The 18,252-nt window shown below is 39.6% G+C and overlaps 1 long non-coding RNA gene across 1 annotated transcript in view; it reads right to left on the bottom strand.

Moving 5' to 3' along the window:
• Window positions 1-18,252, bottom strand: part of LOC122108079 — a 168,312-nt gene that overhangs the window by 138,386 nt on the left and 11,674 nt on the right. The window contains exon 2 of the long non-coding RNA XR_006147468.1: window positions 11,400-11,402. This is a non-coding gene — a long non-coding RNA (uncharacterized LOC122108079). The remainder of the gene's footprint in view (window positions 1-11,399; window positions 11,403-18,252) is intronic.

Below are 18,252 nucleotides of genomic sequence, written 5' to 3'. Positions count from 1 at the left end.
ACATTTATTCCCCTGGTTCCTCCCTGGGACTTCACTTCAGACTGGCTGTTTCTCAAGAGAGTCACTGTCTCCCCTAAGCTCTATGTGACTCATGAATTCTAGGTTGCAATCTATACTCCTTTCCCTTTGTCCTTTAGGATAGAAATAGTGACAGCTCTGCTGTTGTAGCCCTGGTTCCTTACACACTAATAGTTTCCATACCTTTGGAATTAATCCCTTTCTAAGTAAATATCTTTTAATTATCCTAAGTTGAAATAACTGTTTCTATTGGGACCCTGCCTGGCTTACCCATTGTGACTGCATGTTTCTGAATATACAATCTATGAATCAATACCTATAGGGAGAGATTTTCCTTAAGATACTTGCACACCTGGTGATCTGGGTAATACGAAACTGGCTGTTTGGCAACACCTGATGGGCTCAGAAAAAGTTGGTATAAGAACAGTTTCTAGGTGATCTGGAAGAACCTTTAAACCAAACAAAGCTATTCTAGTAGCATCCTGTGTGGCAACCTGAGGCACCCAATCCTGAAGCCCATACTGCAGGAGAGTTTGTTACAGCATAGACTGCAGGGTGTTATTTCCAGGACCGCTGGTTCAGGAGGGAAGGGCAGGCCCAAGAATCCATATTCCTAGCATATTTCTTGGTGACGCTGATACTGCAGGTCCAGGGTCTACCGCAAGACAATAACTGTCTTAAGAAATAGAAAAAAAAAGGGAAATCACAGAATAAATATTTCACCAATCTCCGGAGAGGTCAAACTATCTGAAAGGGTTTTATAGTGAGTATCAAGTTACAACTTAAGTAAAGGTAAATATATTCCTTTATAAATCTATAGATATAAATATAATACTGAGAAGTATTAACTTTACCACATTGAAGTATTCCTTTTCTCAATAGACATTTATTAATTTATATATGGTACGATGTCCTAAGGTACTGTGTTTTGCTTATTAAAAGATGTCACTAGAAAAATCCACTTTTCTGTTTTTCATTTCTCTGTTTGTTGTGTCTTCAGGTACACCCTAAGTGTGAAAAAAAATGCCAACACAGCTCCTTCCACACGCAGGGCCCTTGGGCTAGGCTGCCACTCCTGAGTTATATCTTAAAAGCCATACCGCCCAGTGGTAGATATACACATAATACAGGAGGATTCAGAAAGACTGAGCACGCCCCTTCTTAAACATCATAGTGAGAACACAGGTGTTGTGTTGTTGACTTTCTCTTAATGCACATATTTTACAGTACTTAATAGCACAGATGCTCATGCTTTCTGACTTAGGATGGGGTTATGTTACTTGAAACACATTCTAAGTTGAAAATAACAGTAAGTCAAAATTATATTTAATATGTAACTCAGGCTTGCCTCCCCAAATGTGCTCAGAACCTATACCTTAGCCTCATACCTTAGTAATTGAGCAATCACCTTGTATGATACCTACTTACAATCAAGAGCTGAATGTCTCATGCGATTTACCAAATAGCATACTGAAAGCACCAAAAACCAGAGTGATTATATGTACATGCTTTTGTATACTTCTGTAGGATGGTAAAATCACTTAAGTAAAACCATTCTAAGTTGCAGACCATTTGTATTTATAAATTCTCTAGTCTGATATCCAAAAAGATAAGCTGGTTGAGGAAATCTCTAGGAGATGGCACTGGGGTCATTTGTTTATCAATCCGACCAAAGTAGTAAAATTCCTACTTAGCTTTCCTACCAGCTGGTTGGCATCCATGCTTCCAATCACAGAAGCTTTGTGGTAAGGAAGCAGCTGGAACAACCGTTGGCCACGTTTTTGACCCCCCCAATCAAACTGCTGTAGAAATGCATATATCCAATCTTTTCAACGTGTTCTACGATACACCAAATTCATTACAATAAGGACCATCTCGGGTAGACTAAAGCAGTTCTGATCCTTTCTGAGCCTGGCGGCAAGAAGCTGGGGATGTTTACACATAAAGAGCTAAGGTGTAGCTCACACCAAATAATCTTCACTGACAAGATTTTTAAGGATAAAATCTTTTTCCTCACAAAATAAGCGTATCTTATGTGTTTGCAAGTAATCAGGCAACTACTATGTTGTAAAAAACTACTATTTCGTATTAAAGATTTTTTTTTTACTTTTTCTTGTTTGGTTACATATATAATTCATATAATAGAAGATTGAGAAGACAAGGGAAAAGAAAACAATCTTACTGACCAAAAATAATTTTCTAATACCTGTAAACATCAGTGTCTCTCATTCAATCTTGAGCCCCTCCCCTCTCCTCCTTATATACAACATGCAGACAAACACAACTTCACATAGCTGCATGCTAAACATAATAGGGGTTTTTGTTTGTTTGTTTTGTTTTTGTGCTCATCTTTGGCCTGGGTGCTGTCCCTGAACTTCTGTGCTCAAGGCTAGAGCTCTACTACTTGAGCAATAAGGCCACTTTTCTGGTCCTTAATTGGAGATAAGAATCTCATGGGGTTTCTTGCCTGTGCTGATTCTCAATCTTGATCTTCAGATTTCAGCCTCCTGAGTAGCTAGGATTATATAGGTGTGAGCCACAATTGCTGGGTGATTTAATTTAAATTTAAATAACCAAACTTGGTTAGAGACCACCATACTAAAAGCCTCTAGATCAACTTTATGTCACTTAACACTTTCAGAGTGACTGTGCCATATCCAACTTGTCTCTTAATAAATCCCAAACACAAGGCTGACATTAAACAACAATGATTTTTTTTTAAATCAAAGTTTTATATCCGGTCCCTCAAGTGTTCTCCACATCTTCTGAGAAAAGAAGGGCAAGCAATATATTTTCCCATTTCAAATATGATGAAAACTGGAGTTTATGGAGGTAAAGCAATTCACCCACAATTATTTACAAGAAGCAAATGACACCTGGCCCACGTTTTCTACTCTCATTTCATTGGTTTTTTTGCTCATAAAATTGGCTTGCATTACCAGCCTGTGCCTTAATACAAATTGATTTCTTTCTTCCTAGCTTTTGCTTATGCCTAGGACACTGGGTAAATTACTGTTCCTTTATCTACCTTTCATCTTCCAGAAATCAACTTAGATGTTACATAGTTCCTCCAGCAATCTTTCCCTGACCAGGGCCTGGGTTGTATACCTCACTTACAAACTCCTTATGTTCTCACCCCAGGAGTCCTTCTTTACTTTGTGCATCACAATTGCCTATTTCTATATCTGAAACTGGAAGCTCTGTGAAGTTGGGACTATGCCACTCTCATTCACCCCATTAGCAACTAGTCAGGCAATCCTCACAGGCCATGGACCTCAAGCAACACTTGTTTGAGTAAGTAAATACCTAAGTAAATAAATACCTAACAAAAGAAAGAATTCCAAAGCACGTCTATCAGCAAGGTGTGTATGTTCTGAGGTTGATAAAATAATTCCAAATAATCCTCTAATGTGATTATCAGAATAATACACAACCAATTAGTAGGATAATCTAATCTGTCTGGCAAATACCACTAGTGTGTCCATGATATACTAAGCCTTGTAGATTCCAGCACTTGGATGCTCAATAGGAAATAAAAAAAGACACAAACAATGCTATAATTTGATGAAAGTGACAATAAACAAGGTAGCCAATTACAAGTGCTAGGGAGTATAGTGAACAAGGTCATCAGTGGAGCAATTGGAACTGCAGGGTAAAGAAAGCATTTCCAGCATTTTTTTCACTATTTTATACACTATGTGGTCATAAGAGCAGAAAACCCAGGTAACGGGTTAAGAGAGGGAAAATCCAATGATATATAAAATTATAATTAATGTTCTGATTCTTGGCATAAGTGTGTGTGTGTGTGTGTGTGTGTGTGTGTGTGTGCGTGTGCACATGTGTGCATTTATAAACCTTGTGGACAAATGTGATAGAGTGTCTCAAACAAGTATCATGGTTAAACCATTTCTATAACCGAAGGTCCATTAAAAAAAATGAATACCAGGTACCATGTAAAGCATCCTAGACCTTCTTATTCCAAATTTTGCAACAATTCAGTGAGGTAAACACAGTCATTATCCCCATTCTACATGCTAAGAAATGAAGCACAGGAAGAATAAGTCCCCCATCAAGGTCCTATGACAAGTGAGTGTTAGGAACTGAACCAAAGCAGGTTAATAGTAGAGCCACAGTCTCTCAACTACATTGCCACAGAGGGAAACTATGTATTCTGACTATAGAGGTAAGCTTCATTCTCTACAATAGTTTCTATCAACCATGTGGGGGCATTTAAAGTGAAATAAATGAACACAAATACAGTCTAAAATTAAGTTTCACGATCACACTCGCCGCATAAGAAGCACCAAGCAGTCATGTACTAGAAGGGCTACCATCCTGGAGAGGGCCGGTGGAGGACTTGTCACGGTACAAAGTTCTACTGGATGGCAAACAACCAGAGACATAGCTTAATGTAACTCTGGTCTTGGGTCTGTGCTTGTTCCCTGGCTCCACTTGGTCTACTAGACACAGATCCCAAATGTTGCAAGGGAACAAGTGAACATCTACGTGGGAAGACTCTTTGCATTCCTGTGCCCTGTATTACATTGAAAGGGCACAGGGCAACCTGGGACTGGCTGAGCAGAGGGCCAGCTTTCAGTGCTAGCTCTTTGCTCTACGCTGGCTATTGTTCTGAACAAATGAGAAACCAAAAGGATGGAACACAGAAATGCTCAGCATGTGCAAATAGTTACACGAAAGAAAATAAAAGCTTGCCACAACACCTTCAAAGAAACACCAAATTTTTATCATTCTTTCAAAATTATTCCTCCTATTAAATGTGAGCCCTTCCATCAAAGCCACATTTGCTCGTTTAGTCAACCACTCTCCTAGCCTTGGGCAGCACACGCTTTTCCACTTCTTCTCATGTAACCCTCTTGGCTACTGTGAATGCTACAAAACCCACTTCAAAGCACGGAGTCGGCGGGAACAGGATCTACAAGGCCAAGAAGAAAAGAATCCAGGGATGGAATAAGACATGAAATTTAGGAAGGAAGACAAAAGCATTTGTGGACATCTTCACAAATGCATCAACACCAGCAAATTGCAGAAAACAGAATGAGCTACAGAAATGAAGCTGTACTTCTTAATCAAATGTCCTTTCCAGAAACCTGGTTATTCGCATGTTCTAAAATTCAGGAAAAGTACTCTGGTGGCTAGACACACATAAGCAAACTCTAACCTCATTTCATGTACATTTTCTCTTGTTGGTTATCAGGATAATCATGTAAGAAACACTAATTTAGTACTGGTACATTCACTTTACAAGGACAAAAATCAAAACAATTTAAGTATGAGATTGTCAGAGAATCTACATATGATCTAGAATCAAACCAAATTTTTCTGTTGCCTACTCTGAAGGGTTTTAGCTCTAACACTAAGCTGCATTTCACTTTACTTTTGCACTTTAAAGTATAAATCATACTTTATACTGTTCAGACCAGCACAGTTAGGGCATATGTAAAGAAAGCCTTTGAAATTTATAGGTAGGGCATGAAATAGCTAAGAAAATAAGAAACATGGCTGATATGGTCCATCTGTTTTTAAAAAGTAGTTGCACACCCAGATACCAATAGCTCACATCTATAATTCTAGCTACTTAGGAAGCTGAAATCTGAGGATCATGGTTCAAAGCCAGCCTGAAAAGTTTGTGGGACTCATCTACAATGAATTCCCCAAAAAGTGGAAATGAAGCTGTGGCTCAAATGATAGAGAGCTAGCCTTGAACAAAAACAGCTCAGGGTCAGCATCCAGGCCCTGAGTTCAAGCCCCAGGACTAGTATACATATACACAAACTAAGAAGTAGTCGTCTAGCAGGTGACCAGTTGGAAGATATATGTGGGTTAGGAAATGTTGGGTACTCACTGACAAAACTGCATAACTGTTGGGTAAATATGGCTCTGGTAACTCAATGTCCTATCCAAGATAGCACTGTTCCTGCCTTTCTCCACCACAAGTCTCACAAAGATAACATTGCATGCAAGAACTCAATGGATCCCATGCAAAGTCATCTCACGTAAGTATGGTGATTGCCTCCTCATCCTTCGTGTATGTCCAGCAAGAAAACTCGGCTGACTCTGTAGCACTCTTCTCCCTTAACTGTAGTGGCTGCCCAGCCCATCTCCCTGGGACAGACCACATTGCTTTGTCTGTTCTACCAGTACACTATGCACTCCAACAAGGAAGTCTTTAAACACTGGAACCAGAGATATCCCTAGTAATGTTTGTCAAAACATTACAAACAAGAACTTTTTGGTTTATTTTGGGGAAAGTAAAAGGGAGCACAGAAATGGGGAACAAAGGGTGAACAAGTATCATTTAGATACTATGTTGAAAATGAACTATACAACTTGGGCCTAGGGAAGTCAGAAGAGAAAAAACTAGGAGAACCCTACAGAAGAGGTGACATTGTTCAAAAAGAAAGGTACTCATTATCTTACTCAAGTAACCATAACTCCTCTGTGCATCACCTTTACAATAAAAATAAATGTAAAGAAAGAACCTAACAAATGGTCCCAAGAGTCCAGATATGAATTCAAATACAGTAAAGATACTCGCACAGAAATCCGCTTTCTTGGTGAACTGTGGTAGGCAGAATGTCAGCTACTCTTATCTTGTTCCTTGGTGTTTTATCATGAATATTTTATATTATATGCCAAGGAGGATCTTACCCATGTATTTAAAGTCACTGGTGAGTTGATCTTAAAACAGAAAAATGATCCTTAATTTTTTGGTGGGCCCAATGCAATCAGCTGAGTTTTTAATTTAAAGTAGAAGCTAAAGAACCCAAAGAAATGTGTTAAGGAGGGAAGTTGGCTGTCTTAAAGATGGAGGGGCCATACGAAAAGCATGAGAGGAAATTAGCCCTGCCAACAACAAATGACCTCAGAAGAAGCGCTCAAACTCTAGTTGAAGATGATCATTTAATTTCAGCCTGTGAGCCCCTGAGCATAGAAACCAGCTAGAACTCTGAATTCTAAAGATGAAGAGAGCTAATGCGCGATGTGTTTAGCTGCTGAGTTTGTGATAATTTGCTATGGCAGCAGTGCATAAGGCAGGGAGTTTCCCAGATGTGGCAGACCCTAACACAGGGTTTGATTAAAGTCTTCAGGTAGACAAGCATTTTCAGCCAAAAATTATCAGGGAATAGATAAGTAAGCCCAGAAAGGGAAGACGGCCTACACAAAATGTATAAGGAAGCATGTTTCCATGACAAGGATGGGGCTCAGGCCCAATGGGGGGCTCTGAGCAATGTACACAGCCCACTTCATTTACCCCCTCAAAGGCTAGAGAGAGCTAGGATCCTGGTTCACCAGGTGCCCAGTCACAGATAGTAACTCTCCAGAACTTCTGACTTCTTGATGGTTCCTTCTCCCTTATAGTCTCCTCTAGAAGAGGAAGGCCACCTTGATAAAAGAATCTGCAGAAAGCCCTGTGCAAGGCAGTGGTCTGTAGGAGGGGTATAAATCTGAAGCACTGAAATGACACCTGGTGTGGGGACATCCCAAGGATGTGTGTGACTCCAGGAACTGGTTTTTGCACCAATGGCAGATGCAAACTCATCCCATGGGTAATGCCATTACTTTTAGGGCAATTCAAATACTTCCTTTCCTCAGGTAAAAGGCTGTAATTGCTAAACAAGTAGTTATTTTTTACAAGAATAAATTGTTCCATAAAAGAATTGGATTTGAAAACAGTTCCCCAAGCAAACAGAGTAAGCCTAAGATTGTCATGAGCAGGCAGAGCTGGGCAAGTGGAACTTCTAATTGGAATTTCAAACTGAGAGAGAGATTAAAAGCATTTTCTGATGTGTGATGTGTGTAGCAGGATAGAGGAAATAACAATGCATCCTTCATGGGGGGGGCAATGTTCATCAGACTCATGTAGAGGCTAGTCTCATGTGCCATTGAACATGGAATGCTCCCAACCTTAAAGTTTTAGGTATGCAGGATACAAGAGTTTTCTACTCATGCCCAATAACATTTTAGTACTTTCTAGGCCATGAGCCATCATCTAGTATGTACAACCATTTTTGCTATTACGATCCCCATCTTATACCCAACTGAGGCTATGAAAGGTCAGACTGCTTGTCCAAGGCTAGATAGACATAACACATAAGCCCGGGTCTGACTTGCTACTCTGGTACCTCTGTGAACATTTCCTGGCTTTTCCCATTTCCCATTCAACATCCAGTGTTTGGTTCAGCCTTTCCAGCAGTGAGGTGAGCAGCCCTTTGCCTCCTCTTCACAATAAATTGTACCATAGTGCCCACATCTAGACACCTTCATGTTCACCCAAGGGGTAACCTGCTCATCCTGTTCATTGTAGAAAAGGTTTCAGTTTGCAAGCCAGTAGACTTGTGTTATGATAAAAATTATTTCATTTATTTAGAACAAAGTTAAGCATTCCCAAATATCCATCATGAATAAATTAATGTTACTATCCAGGGAATGGCTTCCTGATAAAGGCTCTCTTGAGCTCACATCCCTGTCATCCTCTTCCCTTTGAGATTATGCCACAAGTAGCACCTCAAACTTCCTAGCTTCTAAAGTATAAGGAAGAAGTCTGTATTCTTCCTAAATTACTCAACCTGTGGAATCATGTTGTAGCAGCACAGAGAAGACTCAAACAAGTGACTGATGAGGTAAATAGGTAGTTTCCCAGTCTGACAAATAGACCATTCAGAGAACCTGCTCATGGGCTATTTTGAGGATCAAGTAGAATAATGCTCATAAAGAGCTTTGGAGCATGCCTTTACCACAAGAAGCCCTCAATAAATTAAGTTTCATCACCATTATTGCCTGCTTAACATTTTCTAATTCTTTGTTATTAGTAACAAATCTCTAGCTGGTAAGGACATCATAGTTCCAGCTAAGTCAAAGGAACTGCCTTCTGCTTCTCTAACTGGATAGTGCCAGACTTGACCTCTCCTACTAACCTGTAGAGCCGGACTTCTGATCACCAGTCACCATGTTATTCCCAGGGCACTATATTTCTAGGGGACCAGAAGTAAGATATAAACTCTGCATGATGTGACTGCTTAGTCATGATGTGACCCATTTCCTTTGTCAAAACTGCCAAGATCATCTAGAACGAACCTGGAAAGAGACTATACCCTGAATATTTCAATTCATTACAGTGGTATTTGTGAAACACATACTCTGTGACAAGCTCTAGGCTCAGGGATAAGCCTCACTACTCAATCAGCCAGGTGCCATCTATGGGGGAAAGCATAGCAAAGTACCTTTCGCCTTACCAGGAGACTTGGCAAGAGTAAATAAATCCAAAAAATCAGAATATAAAACCCCACTACCATCAGCTTTCATGCTGATAAGAATAGGGGCAATATAAGGTTTGTTTTGGACAAAATATCCATCAACTGTGAAATGCTATGGCACTGATGTCTTTAAAACATGTAGTACAGAAATTTGATCATCTGCAGGGCACTGGTACCTCACAGCTATAATCCAAGCTACTCAAGAGGATGAGCTTTGAAGATCATGGTTCAAAGCCAGCCCTGGCAGAAAAGTCTATGGGACTCTTATCTCCAATTAACCACCAAAAAGCTTGAAATGGAGTTATGGCTCAAGTGCTAGAGCACTAGCCTTGAGCAAAAACAGCTCAGGGATAGCACCCAAGCCCCAGGACTGGCACAAAACAACAACAACAACAACCACAAATTGAATAATCTTTCTTCTTGCAAAGAATGAGCAAGATCAGAAACTGATATTTGGCTCAAATGGTTTGGGTTCAACCCCTGTCTAGATACTTGTAAGTTGACCTCTTTACTCAATAATCTGGCTTCTCTTTATCTGCAAGACAGAGACATTGATGCTATCCATCTAGGAAGGCTCCTCTTAAGTGCTGTGTGATTTAGCTGGGACAAGACAGCTAAATCACTTAGTATAGACATTTCAGATATAAAATTCTCAGAAAGTAAGTTGAGTAGCTCACACCTGTAATTCTAGCTACTAGGAGGCTGAGATCTATGGACCATGGTTTGAAGCCAGCTCAGGCAGGTAAACCTGACAAACTCTTAGCTCCAATTATCCACTAAAAAGCTAGAAATGGAGCTATGACTCAGGTGGTAGGGTGCTCGCCTTCAGCACAAAAGGGTTCTCAATTTCATGACTGGGATACACAGACAAAACAAACAAAAGTCTCATAAAGTTTTCCTTTTTATTAAAGTGCCTCAAACTTCACTATGTAGATTTACTAGTAATAAGCCAGCAAAGAGGTTTCTAATGGATTCAAAGAAAGAAGATGACTGACTTTTTTTGCCTGGGTGCTGTCCCTCAGCTCTTCAGCTGAAGGCTAGGGCTCTACTACTTGAGCCACAGTGCCATTTCCAGTTTTTTCTGCTTATGTGATGATGAGGAATCAAACCCAGGGCCTCATGCATTTAAGGCAAGCACTTTACTACTAAGCCACCTTCCTAGCCCAGGACTGACATATTTTTTAGTGGGAAACACCTCAAAGTCAACATGCATAGAGTATGTCCACAAGCCCCTAAGTGTCCCTGTGTCTGCTCAGGCTGATAGAAGGGAACCCATTTTTGCAGAGAACAGAGCACACTTCAAGGCTGGCACTGGTGCCAACTAATGTGAGTCACCCTGTGGAAATTCATCTTTTTTTACATTAGCTTTTAATGATCCTTCTCTACTGCTCATACAGGACTATGGTTTGAAGTAAATGCATTCAAATAAACATCTTTTGGTGCCAGAACTGCCATGGGCACATACTTTTCTTTCAATGGTCCTGGGAAGTGGTTTGTTAAACTATTGTTCTCAATTAAAAACTCATGTGCTTGTTCAGACCAATATGGGTCGCCGCTTTGAGTGAAAGATCCCCTTGACATGGTAAAACCTCTACTTGTGACAAGCCCATACCAAGTGCGTCTTAACCAGATGCAGGCCTGGGTTTGATTAGCAGCCACTGAATTCCACGTAAAATCAGATAATGATGGTTTTTCTCCTCTCTACTGAGCAAATAGCCTCAGCTTTTAATCAAGTCTATATATGAAAAACCTCTATGTGAATAACTACATGCAGCACAATGGTTTTAAAACTATGGTTCATCTCAACTTTCCTGACCTCTGACTGTTTAATCTGAGAGAGACCTGTACAATACCAACTAAAAATAAAGGGGACTACAATATTTATTTTGACAGATTCCATATAGATATAATAGAGGAACATGTGGTGTGAGGAAATTCTCTACCACACAGAGAGAAGAGAAAGGAAAGGCTCTGGAGCCTGTTTTTCTTTTCCCACTTGTGGGATAGTATCTATTGGATAATGATAATATTAGCGCTGCAAGGACACGTGCCGCTTTGGAACACTGCACTAGACTCCTTGGCTGGCTTAGAAACCTCCTGCCCCACCCCCTTTGGGTATTCAAAGGTGCAAGTGCAAACCTGAGAAACTTGAACCTTTTCAGAGGGGCTGGAGTCTCGGCCTGGGATTTCTTTCCTTTCTTGTGGGCACAATTTGGGCCCCTAAGTTCAAACCTCAGTGCCACCAAAAGAAGTTTTCTCTATAGTAAGAAAAAGTCATAGCAGGCACCAGTGGCTCACACCTGTAATCCTAGCTAGTCAGTAGGCTGAGATCTGAGGATCACGGTTCAAAGCTGGCCAGAGCAGGAAAGTCCATGAGACTCTCATCTCCAATAAACCACCAGAAAAACCATAAGTGGCACTGTGGCTCAAGAGGTAGAGTGCTTGCCTTGAGCTGAAGAGCCGAGGGACGGCACCCAGACCTAGTTCAAGCCCCATGGTGATCAACCAAAACAGAACAAACAAAACAAAACAAAAAAAGAAAGCAAGAAAAAGTCATAAAATACATATTTCTACTGATAATTCCTCTAAATAACTTGAGTGTTGCCCAAAACCTGATGTAGAAAAAGATAAAATGCTGCTAAGTTTTTCATCTGAAAAAATTCAGTAAAATGTAGTCATCTTTTAGTAATTAGATTTCAATATTCAAAGAACTTACAAGTAATTATAGTTCTAGGTTCTTGAAATAGAAACAGAGCATGTAGGACTCGAGACTTGACTGTATGCTGTTCTATAAAACAGAAACCAAATTAGCAAATAAAACAGAATCAAATTCATTAGCAATATGTTTTTTTTTTAAGTTTAAATTGTAAAAATTAAACAGCAATTACCTACCATAAGGAGGAACCATCTGACAAGGAGAAAGAAGAAAAAGATATCCTTGGTCTCCCAAAGGCTTAACAAGAATCTGAATTTTTGAAAGAGGGAAGACGTTTTATTTGTTTTAATATCATTCACTGAAAGAAAGACAAATAGCACTTTCTGATAATTATGAAGAAAAAGAAAAAAAAACAGGCAGGCTTATGCCTATTGTCCTAGGTAAGGATCAGAGTTCTAAGCCCACCCAGGCATGAAAATCATCTCTAATTAACTACCAAAACAAAATCGAATGTGGAACTAGTCTTGAGCAAAAAAATCTCAGGGACAGTGTCCAGGCCCAGACTTTCAAGTCTCAGGAATAGAACAACAACAAAATTTTGTAGTGTCTTTAATAAAAATAATGCTATTGAATTAAAAATGCTTTTTACCTCAGCAGGTAAAACCAAATACAAAAACTACACCAACTGACTGCTGATTAACAGAATACCAAGCACAAGAAAATTTCCTGTTCCCATAATGTATTGACAATATTGCTGAAATTACTCAGACTTTATATCATGTCTCAACAACTTCCTAATTAACATCTGTGCAGATTACACTTCAATCAAATTAAAAATAAAAACAAAAAATAGCCAGGGGTCAGTGGCTCACTCCTCTAATCCTAGCTACTCAGGAGGCTGAGATCTGAAGATTGTGGTTCAAAACCAGCCCAGACAGAAAAGTCCATGAGACTGATATCGCCAATTAGCCACCAGGAAATTGTGGCTCACGTGGTGAAGCACTAGTCTTGAGTGAAAAAGCCCAGGGACAGCATCCAGGCCCTAAGTTCAAGCCCCATGACCAACCAAAAAAACAAACAAACAAACAAAAAAAGAAAAGCAAAAATATCCCCATATTATTTCTCTGGAAATTAAAGGAGACCTCTATGCATCATTGATAAAAAGTATAAGTAATAATGAAAACTATACTTAGAATGAAAACTATACTTAGAACTCAAAGCACATGAGATGAAAATTAAGTAATACTTGAAACAGTATTCATTTTTTTCTTATTAAGTCAGAAATTAACAAAATAAACTTCAAAAAGTACATGATAGCTAATGGCTAATGAAGATACAAGGATTATACTCAATCTATGTGAAGTTCTATGTAAGCATACCCAGATGTAGCATCCCACTATTACAGACCCTTATTCCCTTTCCAAGCTTCAATATTTGGTTGCTGTTTACCTTAAGTATCACTTGTGTCTTATATACTTTGTCATGATGGCTGTGTTTATAATAAACATGTTAATTTTCTTTCTTGTCTTTATTTCCAAGCCAATGTAACAACAATTACATAGCATTTACTCTGTATTAGGCATTATATATAATGTTCAGATGATTTACAAATATATGGCTATAGGTCATATGCAAATGCAATACCATTATAAAAAGGAAGAGCATCCATCCACTGCAGAAGAAGAAACAATACCCAAGGATAGTGGCACACCTGTGATTAAAAGTTATTCAGAAAGCCACAGATAGGAGAATTGCAGTCTGAGATCAACCTCAGTAAGATCCTAATCTGTAAAATAGCTAAAAAGCAAAAAAGGTGTGAGGATGTGGCTCAAGTGATAAAGTACCTGCCTAGCAAGTGACAGATCTTCGATTCAAACCCTAGTAATACAAAACAGGGTTTATAAAAAAAAAAAAAGAGGGGGCTGGGAAGGTGGCTCAGTGGTAGAGCGCTTGCTTTGCATGCATGAGGCCCCGAGTTTGATTCTTCTGCACCACATAAGCAAAAAGAAAAAAGCCGGAAGTGGCACTGTGGCTCAAGTAGTAGAAGGCAAGTCTTGAGCTGAAGAATGCCCAGGCCCAGAGTTTAGGCCCCACGACCAGACCACCCCAACCCCCCCCCCCCCAAAAAAAAAGAAGGAATAGTACTTAGCTTAGGTTATACTAGCTAGAAATAAAAAAATAAATAAAAATTAGCCAGGCACTGGTGGCTCACATCTGTAATCCTAGCTACTCAGGAAGCTGAGATCTGAGGATCACGGTTCAAAGGCAGCCTGAGCAGGAAAGTCCATGAGACCCTTTATCTCCAATAAACCACCAGAAAAACAGAAGTGGCACTGAGGTTCAAGTGGTAGAACGCACACCTTGAGCTGAAGCGCTGAGGGACAGCGCCCAGGCCCAGAGTTCAAGCCCCATGACTGACAAAAATAAACATATAAATAATAAAAATTAGACAAGGACCATATGAAAAAGAAAAATTTCAGTTCCATCCCACTTATCATGGATATGAAATTGCTTAATCTGTAGGCCAAACTCACCACACTTTTAATTAAAAGGGAGGTAAGGAGGTGAAGAGCTACTTAATAAAAAACACAAATAATCACTTATAAATACCAAGTATTAGCCAGGCAGGGTGAATCATACCTGTAATCCTAACTATTCAAGAGGCTAAAATCTGAGGATCATGGTTCAAAGCCAACCCAAGTAGAAAAGTCCATGAGACTTTTATCTCCAATAAACTACTCAGTAAAAGTCAGAAATAATGCTGTGGCTCAAGTAGTAGAGTGCTAGCCTTGGGCACAAAGAGGCTCAAGGATAGTATCCAGTAGCCTTAAGCTAAAGAGCTGAGGGACAGCGTCCAGGCCCAGAGTTCAGGCCCCATGACTGGACCTCCCCCCCCCCCCCCCCAAAAAAAAAAGGATACTGCCCAGGCCCAGAGTTCAAACCCCAGACCCAGTAGGTGAGGAGGGATAGGGGGGAGATACTAGGTGTTGATAATTATTTACATATGTCAGCTTGACTGGGCTATGTTTGGTCAACCTTATTCTGAATGTTTCTGTCAGCATGAGTTGAACATTTAAATCAAGAGATTTAGTCTCAGTGGTAGAGTGCTTGCCTCGCATGCATGAGGGCCCTGTGTTTGATTCCTTAGCACCACATAAACAGAAAAAAGCCAGAAGTGGTGCTATGGCTCAAGTGATAGAACACTAGCCTTGAGCTGAAGCATAAACAGAAAAAGCCAGAAGTGGTACTATGGCTCAAGTGGTAGAGTACTCTCCTTGAGCTGAAGAGCTGAGGGACAGTGCCCAGGCCCAGAGTTCAAGCCCCATGACCGACCAAGAAAAAAAGAATAAAGAAAGAAAAGAGGTATCATCTCCTTCTGCTTGTCTTTAAGCTGAGAAATCAATTCTTTACTGACTTTTGACTCTAACTGAAACTCAGTTGCGACTTATGTTTATTTACAAGCCTTCAGACAAGAAGTGTACCAAAAAGGATATCCTGGTTCTCAAGTCTTCAAATTAAGAGTAATCTCTATATGATCAGTCCTCTCCCTTCTCTCCCAACCCCAAGTATTTACCTTACTTGGGACATGTCACCAATTCTGTTGATTCTGTTTCTTTGGAGAACTCTAATATTCTTTTAAAAGTCACAAATTTGTTGAAGCAAAGTTTAAAATTTACAAATGTGTTGTGAAAAACGTACTGAAAACTCCTACTTAAGAGAAATTTCAGAAGTATCTTTGTAAAATATAAAAATAGTTGATATAGGTGCCTTACACCTATATCTTAACTACTCAGAAGGCTGAGGTCTGAGGATTGCCATTTGAAGCCAGCCAGAAAAGTCAATGAGATTCCTAGTTCCAATTAACCCTCAAACACACCAGAAGTAAAGGTCTGTTGCTCAAGTGGTATCATTCAAGGCCCTGAGTTTAGCATCTCCCACCCAGTAACTGCAGAGATAAAAATAAAAGTAAAAAAAAAAAAAGAAGACAAGAATGACAACTAGTCAGGTAGGTGCCAGTGGGAGCTAAGGATTATGGCTCAAGGATAAAGACCAGCATGGGCAGAAAAGTCTATGAAGATTCTTACCTCCAATTAACAAGCTAAAAGCCAGAAGTAGAGGTGTGGTTCAAGTGTCAGAGTATAAGTCATGAGTGAAAAAGCTAAGGGATAGCACCCCAAGTCCTGAGTTCAAGCCCCATTACTGACACAAAAACAAAAATAGAAAGAAAAAGGAAAATTTAACAATAAATATGTCATCAGATAAATCTAACAAAATATGATCAAAACTTATATGTATCTGAGAAAGGATTTCAGGGGTTGGGGGTTTAGCTCAGTGGAAGAGCACTTGCCTAGCAAGTCCCTGAATTCACTCCTAGGCTTTCTGGCTTCAAGTGACAATCCTCAGATCTCAGCCTTCTGAGTAGCTAAGATTTTAAGTGTAAATCACCTGTGCCAGCTATCTTGATTTTTACAAAGATACTTTTGAAATTTCTTTTAAGTAGGAGTTTTTAGTACATTTTTCATAAGCACATTTTTAAGTTTTAAACTTTGCTTCAACAAACTTGTGACTTTTAAAAGAATATTAGAGTTCTCCAAAGAAACAGAACCAACAGAATTGACTGATATGTCCCCCCCCCAAAAAAAAAACAATTTTAATTTTGTTGGCAGATACTATTACCAATCAATTCTCCCAAATTTGATTTGCAGGTTGATATAATTCCAATTTTACAAAACTTCCAATGGTTTGTATCCTTCCCCCCTAAGAAGACTAAGAAGTTAGAGCAAGAAGATCCTATATTAAGTTTAGGTGCCAAGACTAGAGGCCTACTGGTGCTCCCAGGAATTTGAACATATCTACTAGTCTAAGAGGGGTTTTTTTTTTTTTGTGCTGGTACTTGAACTCAGGGTCTGCCCTGTCCTTAGCTTCTTCACTCAAAGTTAGTGCCCTACTGCTTAAGCCATAGCTCCATATCTGACTCTTTGCTGGTTAACTGAAGGTGAAAGGTCTCACAAACTCCTGTCCAACCTGGCTCCAAATGCTATCCTCACATCTCATCTTCCTAAGTAGCTAGGAATACAGATGTGAGCCACTGGAGCCCAGCATCCTAAACAGATTTTAATGATAACAAAAGAGAGTTAATGTTCAATTCATTGTCAGAGACACTTTAGAAAGATGGTAAGGGGAATAGCTGCCTCTGTTTTCTTTATAAGCAAAGCGCTAGCATTTGCTCTTGTCCCAAACCTTTGTAAAAAGCAACTAACCCATCCAAGACAAATTAACTTCTTAATCCATTGCCCTAGAGAATAAGGACTGGGTCAATAAAAAGAGCAAATTATTGAATGTGACTTATTTACAAAATCTGTTTTTAATACAGAAAACTTATACATATTCCAGATACAACTATTAAAAACCCAACTATCTTCGATGTACTTCCATGAAGAAAGGAATTAGTTAAGATAGTCCCCAATGAGCTATCCTGGAAAGGGAGTAGCTACACAAAGTATCAAGGTATCTTTAGCATAGGTAGTATATGCAAGGTTAATATCCTTTTTAGATCTTAGATTTTACTTTACTACTTGAATTAGAGAAGACTGAGCACTTCTAGAATCTACTCGGCTCAGGTGGAGGACAAAAGGCCAGTGCTTTTCCTATTCTGGTTTTTATTTTTAGGAATCCAATAATTTCCTAATAACCCACCTATTATATAACTCACTAAGTCCACTACAGTGTCCACATTTTCTCCGATGGTCCAACACCATTAGCCACATGTTTGATTTGCAGGCAAATACATGGATTTTGTGAGGGGGAGGGGGAGGGATGCGTGCACGCGCACACACGTTCAAGTTCTAGGGCCTAAACTCAGAGCCTGGGCTTTTTTTGCTCAAGGCTAGTGCTCTACCACTTGTGCCACAGCTTCATTTGAACCACAGCTCCACTTCTGACTTCACTGGTGCATAATTAGAGATAAGAGTCTCATAACTTTCCTGCCTAGGCTGGCTTCAAACCATGCTCCTCAGATCTCAGTCTCATGACTAGCTAGGATTACAGGAGTGAGCCACTGGTGCCAAGCATTGTACAAACTCGTAATGCTCTCTGAAGCACAAGAACTAAACAGATGTGGATAATTCAGTATCTCTCCATATCTCTCTATATCTCACTATCTACACTTCTACTTTCTACATAAGAATGGTGGTAGATGCATCTGTAATCTCAGCACATGTGAAGCTGAGGCAGGAAGATTCTGAGTTCTAAGTAAGCCTAGGCTATTTAGTAAAAGCCGTCTCAAATAAATGGCTGGGTGAA

This window comes from Dipodomys spectabilis, unplaced genomic scaffold, assembly GCF_019054845.1.
Source record: "Dipodomys spectabilis isolate Male_0828 unplaced genomic scaffold, ASM1905484v1 ptg000054l, whole genome shotgun sequence".
Lineage (NCBI taxonomy): Eukaryota > Metazoa > Chordata > Mammalia > Rodentia > Heteromyidae > Dipodomys > Dipodomys spectabilis.
The sequence above is the reverse complement of the archived record's forward strand: the minus strand, read 5'-3'. Positions and strand labels throughout refer to the sequence as shown.